The sequence below is a fragment of the Coregonus lavaretus genome (assembly GCF_964263955.1).
Source record: "Coregonus lavaretus genome assembly, contig: HAP1_SCAFFOLD_2033, whole genome shotgun sequence".
NCBI classification, from domain to species: Eukaryota; Metazoa; Chordata; class Actinopteri; order Salmoniformes; family Salmonidae; genus Coregonus; species Coregonus lavaretus.
In genome coordinates, this window is record NW_028166610.1 from 40085 (window position 1) to 53116 (window position 13032).

Below are 13032 nucleotides of genomic sequence, written 5' to 3' on the forward strand. Positions count from 1 at the left end.
ATCCCAGAACCACACGGGGGGACCTAGTGAATTACCTGCAGAGAGCTGGGACCAAAGTAACAAAGCCTACCATCAGTAACACACTACACCGCCAGGGACTCAAATCCTGCATTGCCAGACGTGTCCCCCTGCTTAAGCCAGTACATGTCCAGGCCCGTCTGAAGTTTGCTAGAGTGCATTTGGATGATCCAGAAGAGGATTGGGAGAATGTCATATGGTCAGATGAAACCAAAATATAACTTTTTGGTAAAAACTCAACTCGTCGTGTTTGGAGGACAAAGAATGCTGAGTTGCATCCAAAGAACACCATACCTACTGTGAAGCATGGGGGTGGAAACATCATGCTTTGGGGCTGTTTTTCTGCAAAGGGACCAGGACGACTGATCCGTGTAAAGGAAAGAATGAATGGGGCCATGTATCGTGAGATTTTGAGTGAAAACCTCCTTCCATCAGCAAGGGCATTGAAGATGAAACGTGGCTGGGTCTTTCAGCATGACAATGATCCCAAACACACCGCCCGGGCAACGAAGGAGTGGCTTCGTAAGAAGCATTTCAAGGTCCTGGAGTGGCCTAGCCAGTCTCCAGATCTCAACCCCATAGAAAATCTTTGGAGGGAGTTGAAAGTCCGTGTTGCCCAGCGACAGCCCCAAAACATCACTGCTCTAGAGGAGATCTGCATGGAGGAATGGGCCAAAATACCAGCAACAGTGTGTGAAAACCTTGTGAAGACTTACAGAAAACGTTTGACCTGTGTCATTGCCAACAAAGGGTATATAACAAAGTATTGAGAAACTTTTGTTATTGACCAAATACTTATTTTCCACCATAATAATAAAAAATCCTACAATGTGATTTTCTGGAGAAAAAAAATCTCATTTTGTCTGTCATAGTTGACGTGTACCTATGATGAAAATTACAGGCCTCTCTCATCCTTTTAAGTGGGAGAACTTGCACAATTGGTGGCTGACTAAATACTTTTTTCCCCCACTGTATGTCCTGATATGGCTATGCCATATGGCTGTGGGCTACACTAGTTCATTTAGCAGACAAGATTTGCTTAGAATTCCGTGGCATTATTTTATAGTATGAAGAATACAATTGAACAAAGCTGAATAAAATAGAAAGGATATTTTCTCCAAACGATTTGAGGGAGTGCACACATGCGGCTATTCTGTGTCGAAGCGGTTATCAAAGAAATAGGTACTCCTATATGCTTAATTTAGAGTTATTCATGTAACTTTAGTTGTTCTACAAACGTTGGGCTATATGTTTTGATTTTTAATACATTGTAAGACTGCATGATACAACTCTAATGATGATTTGAAAAAAGCCGCTTGAAAGGCATGAGCTCTGCTTAGTCTTTTGCGCAGACTGTACACACTTCATCAGTTTCTCATTCACAATTTGAGAAGCACTTGATAATGCCTCTAATTTCCCGGCGGCATCCCCTTTGTGTGGCCATAATGCACCCTAAAAAAATCCATGCCTTTTGCAGCCCTTCTTCCTGAGTGCTGCCTGTCCGAAGCACCTCTCATTTCACTCACATGGCTCTCCATCACGTGATCGGGTCTTTCCCACAGGCTACAAGTGAAGACAGACACATCGGGGATGCAACTGCGTGCGTCCTTATCCAATTCCGAAGTGCATATTGAAGATATTGGAAGAACTGTCCACATTTACTTATTGAAGATATTGGAAGAACTGTCCACATTTACTTTTCATCAGCCAACAAGATGAATAGGCCTAACGAACAGCAAAGCACTAGCCTATGTCAATCTACTACCCCCCATAGTACAACATTTGACCTATTCTGTCTGGGACAGTTGTGGGATGCGATGGATCCCAAATTAATACAACCACTAGCAACAACAGATCAGAACGTTTAGCTTAAAATGTTGATAAACTATTAAGCTATTTCTTCACATTATAAGTGCAGCAATGCGCACATGGCAGTAGGCTATAAGTGTGAATGTTCCATTAGCGGGAAAACACCATTATCAAAAGTGACCACATGTGATTATGCATGTAATGCTTTTATTATAAAGGTGCATTTTTATGGTGAAAATGATCTTCCCCAAACTTGAAACTCACGTACTGCGTATGTATGCTAGTTAGGCTCTACACCCGTTGTAAAGCGGATTAATGTGCTTCATTTTAATAAGTTATTTGGCCACTTTAGTTGTGATACAAACCTTATCAAAACATATAGGCCTATGGGCTAGGCTACATGAGGTGTGCAACCATGATTCGAAAAAATCACACAAAAAAGGCATTGCTTCTTGCCTTAAGCTGGGCATCATTCACAAGTGATAAAATATCATTCACAAGTGATAGGCTAATATTGTCACCCATCAGACTATTCTTGATTTAATCTTGTCTTTACGTATACAAAATAATATATGTGTGAAGTTCTTTTGATTTAGAATGGACCATTATCATGCACTGTCTCGAAACAATTGCAGGGGAAAAAATACATGTAATCTCTGCACTTAAATAGCAAATGGAGGACGCTTTTCTTGTGGTTCATTTTCATGCCAGCCAGGTAGGCTATACTCCTGTTGTAAAGATAAGCAATGTGCTTAATATTTGCTTAATATTAGGAAAGTTGAGAAATAAATATAGTAGGCCTAGCCTATAGAAAGCTGATGGGATCCTCAATTGCATAGCCAATAGAAATGTTGCGCAACATGAGATCATGGGCTCTCATGAAGTGTTTGATTAGATTTTCGATCACATTTGCATTGATCTCAGAGTGATTAGAGGGACAATAGAGTTCTGAGTACCAGGTAGTTAGCAAGTTTGGTAGGCTACTAATGACCATCAGCAGCATCAGAGCTTGGAGAAGCCTAATTACAGTGACTAAACGGTCACGTGGAATTTGACTGCATTCATGATTCGTGATAGCCAGTGTGGCGGTAATATGGTCACCGCAACAGCCCTATCTGTGCATTAATGCGTGCGTGCATCTTTGTGTATCCGTCTGCCCCTATGTTTATGGCTGTCCCTGTGTATTATACCAGGTAATATCCTTAACTGAATATATTAAGCAGTTCTCCCATCAAGACTCTTCTCTCCTCCACCTCCATCCCTTCTCTCCTCAGTGACAATTCCTCCTTTAATTGAACTCCTGTGTTTGCCATGGGGCCAAGTTGATACACGTTAACAGCCTGACCTTTCACCCCTGGCAGACAGATGTCGCGGGGTCGGCAGGGGTCATAATTGAATCTCTTAGCGGCTCCGCAGCGCACATTGACTCCCTGTGACCGCGATCGATAGTAACGTCCACTCTGGTGACATCAAGTTCAACAGCCCCTGTCTGGCCCCCTGAGTCTGCCTAAGAGGACACTTAACCCTTTATAGGATCCTACTGGGCATTGGAGACACACACACACACACACACACACACAGCCTGGTAGCTACCAGGGGACATTGAATTATGAACATCTGTAGAGGCCATGACACCCCCAAGATTAATTTCCATAAGCCATGATTAGTGTCTCTCTTTCCCCCTCCCTCTCTTCCTCCACGCCTCACCATGTACTTCATCATGATGTAGGCTGAGTAATTGTGCTTTGATACTGTCGCAGTAAAGCATATCTCTGCCATAATCCATATGTGGGTGACATGAGCACAGATAGTTATTTCATTGTGTGTGCGCATGGGGGCTGTCATCCCATTTTATTGTCAGAGTCATAGTTTTATAGTCATGTATATGATGTCTTCTGACTCATATTCATCTAAGCCTCTAAGCAACAGTATCAGATGGTGTTTTCTTAGGCTGAGTGTGAATGGTAGATCAGAGCTAATGAGAGAGAGATATGAGTCCTTAGTGAGATCCAGATTTGGCTCATTGCACAGTGAAATATTTGTCCTGCACTCTGATATGATTTGTTTTTCTCTTGAGAGAGAGAGAAATGACAGAGATAAGCTGGGAGTGGGGGATAGAGAAGTTTCTCATTATCATTCCAGCATGGCTAAAATATTGACTTATGTAGGTAATTGTGTTTTCCTGCCCGACCAGATAGTAGATAGCCAATTGTAGTCTCTCACAGCCATTCTGCTGCCTCCAATCTTCCATGCTGAGTCTCATTTTGTAGATTTGAATTGGCCCAGTTGGAAGCATCACCGTAAGCAGCTAGAGAACCCTGTGGAGTCCACTTAAAAATCTATTTCATTCTTTGTTTGCAAAAAAAAACAGAATAGAGAAAAATAAGGCATGGTGCAGGGTACTGCAGTTGTGTGTGTGTGTGTGTTGTGCAAATAGGAATGGATTTCTGTGCTGGCACAGAGAGCACTGACATGTCTGTAAGTGCTGGTGTATGACCAACATAATGTTTGTTGAAACTGTGCCCTCTGTTGGTGAAAAGTACATATCCCGTGAAGCATAAACATTGTACTTGCTCACATAACACATTAGCAACTAAACATTCTACATCTTCAAAAGGTACAGAACTGTGAGCTCATACACTGTATAGCAACAAATATGTCTGGGGAACATTGCATTGCTTTCTTAAGCAAGTCAGAAAAAAGAGGGGGGAGAGGAAGGAAACAAGGAAACAAGGAAACAAGGAGGTAGAGAGAGGTTGGCCAGACTGTAGTTGTCATGGAAACGGCGAGGCGGAGCATGGGGAGCCTTGTTGAGTGGGACCAGTTTGTTATTGGAGGTCACGTGGCTAGTCGCTAGGGTTAGAGGCACGTACTGTTTTACCAAAGATTGAAGCGTCGCGAGCTGCTGCTATCGCTAGTTTCAACAAAATGGCTGCAGAGGCACCACTAACGAAAGCCCACTGAATGGTAGGAATTATCATCGACGATGTTTTAATGGATATCTTCGAAATACCCACTCTCCAAATATTGGATTTTGCAAGAATTTGCTCTCTTGGATTCCTTTATTTGCGAGCAATTCACAGTCGCGTGCTGTAAATCATTCAATTTTTTTTGCAATTTTAAAATGTCACCTCATCAAAGACAAGGTATGCTACTGAAATTTCATATGGTGTTCAGTTTATATTTAGCTGAAAAGTTAGACAAGTTGCACCGATATACTTTAGCTTGTTTGACATTAGCTAGCTTGTTTGCTTAAATATCGCACTTTGCTACGATTTATTCTTCTCTCTGACACTTGTTCTATTTCACGCAGTTTCCGAGATAATCAACATTTGCTTTGGGTTAATGGTTGTTTGCAATTAAATTCGAGACTAGAAAACAAGTTTTGAACCTAAAACTTGGCCAAACGGTTAGGACCGCAGATAGCGATCTGTATTGCATTGCTACTGTAGCTTCTTGCTGCGACCGAATTCTTGGTCTGTCATACGGGGATCAAGGACAGAACATCGATTATTTTCATGCAAGTTACACCTCAAATTGAATTCAAATTCACTAAAGCCCACAATAGGAAATAAGGTAATCTTTAACATGATTTATTCTGAGAAATATTTAAATCCCCGCAGCCAAGCAACGCGCCCCTGATATGCGGCTGAAGCTGCCGATTGATAAACAGCATCAATGTATCAAAACAGTGCCTCATGCCTTCTACATGTTTGACCATTGCAACGTTGTTGCCAAATTTCTAAATTTGACTACAAAGGTCTTGTTGATTTTATTAAATAATGTCATTGGAATAACCTCCATTTTTTATTTATATAATAAAACAAAAGATCTGAAATACTAACATAAAATGCACACTGGAAGATGCAACTTTGACCGTGACATTTGCATTGACCAATGAAAACCTTAATAGGCTTCAACAACATCCCACATGCGCGTGCCGAGTGGCATATGTTTTAAATGCTAAGCACATAGATCTATTCTAGAGTAAGCAGGTAGGCATTCGGTACTGCTGTGGTGATAAAATAGGCAATGTAGTCAAATACAGATAAAAAAATTAGCTGGTTGGGGTCACAAGCAGGGCTACTGTCCAATGACAGGTACAGTAATGGGGGTGGTTAAACAAATCAGCCAAGCAATTATGGGCCCAATCTGTGAGGTTATACACATTTGAGATTAGAGTGGTTTGGAAGTCCATCTTGGATCCTTTCCCATTCTCATGGCACTTCTGGTTAACTGCTTTGGCCCTGGTCTTGCCTAGAATCAAATCAAATCAATTTTTATTTGTCACATGCGCAGAGCACTTACTTACAAGCCCTTAACCAACAATGCAGTTCAAGAAATAGTTAAGAAAATATTTACTAAATAAACTAAAGTAAAAAATAAAATAAAAAGTAACACAATAAAATAACAATAACGAGGCTATATACAGGGGGTACCAGTACCGAGTCAATGTGCGGGGGTACAGGTTAGTTGAGGTAATTTGTACATGTAAGTAGGGGTAAAGTGACTGCATAGATAATAAACAGCGAGAAGGCAGCAGTGGCCTTTTGATGAATTGTTCAACAGTCTTATGGCTTGTGGGTAGAAGCTGTTAAGAAGCCTTTTGGACCTAGACTTGGCACTCCGGTACTGCTTGCCGTGCGGTAGCAGAGAGAACAGTCTATGACTTGGGTGACTGGAGTCTTTGACAATTTTTTGGGCCTTCCTCTGACACTGCCTAGTATATAGGTCCTGGATGGCAGGAAGCTTGGCCTCTCTCTGCTAACGTATGTTACCTCCCAGAGGGACTGAGCTCTGGGGCAGAATACTTTTGTCATCCTCCAAGTAGGCCTAAATGAGGCAAAAGGGAGATTATTGAAAGGCCTTTTAGTGAACAGTAGGGTTTGTCCCCCTGAGGTCTGACGACTGAATGCTTGGCGTTCTGGTCTCGTAGACTTCTGAAGAGAGGCCCACTTGAAGTGACCAATTGGTGAGTCATCCACTGATTCCACTCTATCTAACGGCCTCCCAAGCCTAGTGTCAGTCCTCCAAACTACTTTAGATCCTTTAGCCTTGTATGTTCATTTTTTTCTGAATGATTATTATTATTATTTATATATTTTTTTTCACTAAGAAATGCAGGACTGGGCTACTTGGTCAAAGAGGGCCATTGAACAGATTAATGGCAGTTAGCTCAGCAGTTTAGAAGTCTAGCAAGGTGTTTTACTGAATTTACACACCGAGTTCATCTTTACCTGCTTCAGTAAAACTCTGCTGACTCTTCAGCCCTGCACAGACAGCATTTATTACGTTGATCGGTCTTAATTTAGTCTTCTTGCTACGTGAGTTTCCCCTCACATACAGCCCTTTCACTCTTCAGAACTAATGGCTTTTTATAAAGATGAATGTGGAAACAGAGAAAGTGCTACGTGATTGGAGTCTAATAACTCCTTTTGTTGGGGACGTTCTGTGATCTATTGGAGCAATAAAATGTTTGACCGGTCTCGTAAAACGGCTGCTCCGGTTACTGACGGAGAGGATGAAAGTAATTGGGAACTTCAACTGTCGTTGGAGCCGATCCATAGATTTTATTTCTGGAGGCCTGCTTAGTGCCAGGAGGAGTGTAACGTATGAAAAATCTCCTGTCCTTTTGGATCAGCCCTGGCCAGAGCATTAGCATGACATCATGGAGAATAGCTTCCAGTTCTTTGAAGAAGGAGATCCTCTTCGCTATGTTAGAGGAATATCGTCAACTATTACCCAGTTGGTATTTTTCTCCTTCCTTATATAAATCTACATGTTTTGGCTTAACTTAACTGTTTTTTAAAGTTTTTTTTTAAAGGGGTTGATCAGCTTTAATGTTGCAAATAGATTGTGGCTTCTATCAATGTAATTGTCTGCATCATTTCCAATCCCCCATATATTGTTTTATAAATATATATTGTAAAAAATAATTATATATATATAACAAAAATATAAACACAATAATTTCAATTATTTTACTGAGTTACAGTTCATTTAAGGAAATTGGTCAGTATAAATAAATAAATTAGGCCCTAATCTATAGATTTCACATGAATGGGCAGGGGCGCAGCCATGGGTGGGCCTGGGAGGGCATAGGCCCACCAACTTGGGAGCCAGGCCCAGCCAATCAGAATGAGTTTTTCCCCACAAAAGGGCTTTATTACAGACAGAAATACTCCTCAGTTTCATCAGCTGTCCGGGTGGCTGGTTTCAGACGATCCCGCAGGGGAAGAAGCCGGATGTGGAGGTCCTGGGCTGGCTTGGTTACACATAGTCTGCGGTTGTGAGGCCAGATGGATGTACTGCCAAATTCTCTAAAACTGCTTATGGTAGAGAAATGAACGTTAAATTATCTGGTAACAACTCAGGTGGACATTCCTGCAGTCAGCATGCCAATTGCATGCTCCGTCAAAACTTGACACATCTGTGGCATTGTGTTATGTGACAAAACTGCACATTTTAGAGTGGGCTTTTATTGTCCCCAGCACAAAGTGCACCTGTGTAATCATGTTTAATCAGCTTCTTGATATGCCATACCTGTTAAGTGGATGGATTATCTTGGCAAAGGAGAAATGCTCACTAACAGGGATGTAAACAAATTTCTACCAAAAAATTAAGAGAAATAAGCTTTTTCTGCATATGGACAATTTCGGGGATATTTTATTTCAGCTCATGAAACATGGGACAACCACTTTACATGTTGCGTTTATATTTTTGTCCTATAGTGCCCTCGGAAAGTATTGACTTTTTCCACATTTTGTTACATTACAGCCTTATTCTAAAATTGATAAAATAGTTTTTTCCCCCTCATCAATCGACGCGCAATAACTCATAATGACAAAGTAAAAACAGGTATTTAGAAATGTTTTCAAAAAAATGTAATGGTAATATGACATTTACATAGGTATTCAGACCCTTTACTCAGCTCTTTGTTGAAGCACCTTTGGCAGCGATTACAGCCTCGATTCTTCTTGGGTATGACGCTACAAGCTTGGCACACCTGTATTTGGGGAGTTTCTCCCATTCTTCTCTGCAGATCTTCTCAAGCTCTGTCTGGGTGGATGGGGAGCGTCGATGCACCGCTATTTTCAGGTCTCCAGAGATGTTCAATCGGGTTCAAGTCTAAGCTCTGGCTGGGCCACTCAAGGATATTCAGAGACGTGCTCCCTTGATCCTGACTAGTCTCCCAGTCCCTGCCATTGAAAAACATCCCCACAGCATGATGCTGCCACCACCATGCTTCACCGTAAGGATGGTGCCAGGTTTCGTCCAGACATGAAGCTTGGCATTCAGGCCAAAGACTTCCATCTTGGTTTCATCAGACCAGAGAATCTTGTTTCTCATGTTCTGAGAGTCCTATAGGTGCCTTTTGGCAACTCCAAGCGGGCTGTCATGTGCCTTTTACTGAGGAGTGGCTTCCGTCTGACCACTCTACCAGTGCTGCAGAGATGGTTGTCCTTCTGGAAGTTTCTCCCATCTCCACAGAGGAACTCTGGGGCTCTGTCAGAGTGACCATTGGGTTCTTGGTCACCTCCCTGACCAAGGCCCTTCTCCCCCGATTGCTCAGTTTGGCCCTGCGGCCAGCTCTAGGAAGAGTATTGGTGGTTCCAAATGTCTTCCATTTAAGAATGGAGGCCATTGTGTTCTTGGTGACCTTCAATGCTTCATAAATATTTTGGTACCCTTCCCCAGATCTGTGCCTCGACACAATTCTGCCTTGGAGCTCTACGGACAATTCCTTCGACCTCATGGCTTGGTTTTTGCTCTGACATGCACTGTCAACTGTGGGACCTTATATAGAGAGGTGTGTGCCTTTCCAAATCATGTCCAAACAATTGAATTTACCACATGTGGACTCCGATCAAGCTGTAGAAACATCTCAAGGATGATCAATGGAAACAGGATGCACCTGAGCTCAATTTCGAGACTCATAGCAAAGGTTCTAAATACTTATGTAAATAAGGTATTTCTGTTTTTTATTTTTAATAGATTTGCAAAAATTTCTAAAAACCTGTTTTCATTTTGTCATTATGGGGTATTGTTTGTAGATTGAGGATTTGTATTTATTTAATCCATTTTAGAATAAGGCTGTAACGTAACAAAATGTGGAAAAAGGGAAGGGGGCAGAATACTTTCCGAATGCACTGTATATATATCTATTATTTTCCCCTAACCCTACCACCCCTCCCCTAATTGGAGTAAACTAATGGACAACAACACTTAGGCTTCTACTTACAGCTTATACATACTATATACATTTTACAGACACAGTATATTTTACATTAGTTATCTTTTGTTTGTTTGTAGTCCCATTCTTCAGCTACCCTCAACCCCTCCCATCTATCTCTGAATACCATCCAGTTTTGATTTCTATTTGCCATATATTTTTCTGCTGTGAAGTTTCACAAAAGTTTTGAATCTTTCTATTCTCATAGTTTCTACAGATTGTTAATTTAAATAAACATTTTTGCTAAGAGTATTATTATGTTATTGATTGATTGACTATGGCTTTTCAAATCACCCAGCAGTGCTATTTGCAGAATTAACTCCAGGTAAATGTTGCAATTCTTCAGCCATTCCTGAACTTGCGACCAAAACCAAGCTACATATGAACAGTACCAAAACAAGTGATCTGATGATTCTGTCTCTTCTCAGCAAAATCTGCAGAGCTGGGATGGTTGTATCACCCATAAATATAACGTTCTATTGGTTGCAAATTGAAAAACTACCTTTTGAATCCAGTGTCGTTTTGTGTATCAGTTCATAAACCATGTACCATGGAAACGGTACATCGAAAATCTCTTACCAACTATTTTGCAATCAGTATGGCACAGCTGTCAATTTTTAGGTCTTTAAATGAAAGTGGTATTCTTTTTTTTTTATCACAATTTTCTTTATTGCAGGGCTGACAGACAAGTTCCTTACTTTCTCCCTCTTCCACTTGCCTCTTCCATTTTTGCGGTAATGCTGCAATTGGTTGGTTGTCATTTTGGATAGAGCAGACATTTCCACATATTTTTGTTAGCTGCATGTGGGACAACTCCACCAGTCCTATTTATATCATTTACAAAGATTATACCGTTTAAATTTTTTTGGCTCACAAAAATTAGTATATTTGAGTTTAACCATAATATTTGTTGTAATATTTGTTCTGTTTATTTCTGGTGGATTAAACTGAAAGTGCAACCAACTTTCTATGTTTTTTTTTTTTTTTGCGATATTTTGGAGATTATTTCATTTTCAAATAACTGAAAGTGAGAGTTTAATCTGAATAAAGGGAAAAAGGCCTTTAGTGAAAGGTCTAATGCTTTAATTTTTAATAGTTTCTGCCCTCCGAATTCATATTCATTATGTAAATAGGCCCGTTTAATTTGGTCTGGCTTGCCATTCCAAATAAAATGGAATATTCTTTGCTCATACAGTGAGGGAAAAAAGTATTTGATCCCCTGCTGATTTTGTACGTTTGCCCACTGACAAAGACATGATCAGTCTATCATTTTAATTGTAGGTTTATTTGAACATTGAGAGACAGAATAACAACAAAAAAAACTCCAAAAAAACGTGTGTCAAAAATGTTATAAATTGATTTGCATTTTAATGAGGGAAATAAGTATTTGACCCCTCTGCAAAACATGACTTAGTACTTGGTGGCAAAACCCTTGTTGGCAATCACAGAGGTCAGGCGTTTCTTGTAGTTGGCCACCAGGTTTGCACACATCTCAGGAGGGATTTTGTCCCACTCCTCTTTGCAGATCTTCTCCAAGTCATTAAGGTTTCGAGGCTGACGTTTGGCAACTCGAACCTTCAGCTCCCTCCACAGATTTACTATGGGATTAAGGTCTGGAGACTGGCTAGGCCACTCCAGGACCTTAATGTGGGGCGGCAGGTGGCTTAGTGGTTAAGAGCGTTGTGCCAGTAACCGAAAGGTCGCTGGTTCTAATCTCCGAGCCGACTAGGTGAAAAATCTGTTGATGTGCCCTTGAGCAAGGTACTTAACCCTAATTGCTCCTGTAAGTCGCTCTGGATAAGAGCGTCTGCTAAATGACTAAAATGTAAAATGTAAATGTAATGCTTCTTCTTGAGCCACTCCTTTGTTGCCTTGGCCGTGTGTTTTGGGTCATTGTCATGCTGGAATACCCATCCACAACCCATTTTCAATGCACTGGCTGAGGGAAGGAGGTTCTCACCCAAGATTTGACGGTACATGGCCCCGTCCATCGTCCCTTTGATGCAGTGAAGTTGTCCTGTCCCCTTAGCAGAAAAACACCCCCAAAGCATAATGTTTCCACCTCCATGTTTGACGGTGGTGCTTTCTTTCTATGTGCTTTCTTGAGCAGGGGGACCTTGCAGGCGCTGCAGGATTTCAGTCCTTCACGGCGTAGTGTGTTACCAATTGTTTTCTTGGTGACTATGCCTTGAGATCATTCACAAGATCCTCCCGTGTAGTTCTGGGCTGATTCCTCACCGTTCTCATGATCATTGCAACTCCACGAGGTGAGATCTTGCATGGAGCCCCAGGCCGAGGGAGATTGACAGTTATTTTGTGTTTCTTCCATTTGCGAATAATCGCACCAACTGTTGTCACCTTCTCACCAAGCTGCTTGGTGATGGTCTTGTAGCTCATTCCAGCTTTGTGTAGTTCTACAATCTTGTCGCTGACATCCTTTGGTCTTGGCCATGCTGTAGAGTTTGGAATCTGATTGATTGATTGCTTCTGTGGACAGGTGTCTTTTATACAGGTAACAAGCTGAGATTAGGAGCACTCCCTTTAAGAGTGTGCTCCTAATCTCAGCTCGTTACCTGTATAAAAGACACCTGGGAACCCGAAATCTTTCTGATTGAGATGGGGTCAAATACTTATTTCCCTCATTAAAATGCAAATCAATTTATAACATTTTTGACATATGTTTTTCTGGATTTTTTTGTTGTTATTCTGTCTCTCACTGTTCAAATAAACCTACCATTAAAATGATAGACTGATCATTTCTTTGTCAGTGGGCAAACGTACAAAATCAGCAGGGGATCAAATACTTATTTCCCTCACTGTATTTACTATACAGTGGGGAGAACAAGTATTTGATACACTGCCGATTTTGCAGGTTTTCCTACTTACAAAGCATGTAGAGGTCTGTAATTTTTATCATAGGTACACTTCAACTGAAAAAATCCAGAAAATCACATTGTATGATTTTTAAGTAA

At 41.0% G+C, this 13032-nt stretch overlaps 1 protein-coding gene across 1 annotated transcript in view; it reads left to right on the plus strand.

Moving 5' to 3' along the window:
* Positions 1 to 4739: 4739 nt before the first annotated feature.
* Positions 4740 to 13032, plus strand: part of LOC311114521 (uncharacterized protein) — a gene marked incomplete at its 3' end in the record, with an annotated part of 29124 nt that continues 20831 nt past the window's right edge. Inside the window, exon 1 of the mRNA XM_084189771.1 lies at positions 4740 to 4794. The remainder of the gene's footprint in view (positions 4795 to 13032) is intronic.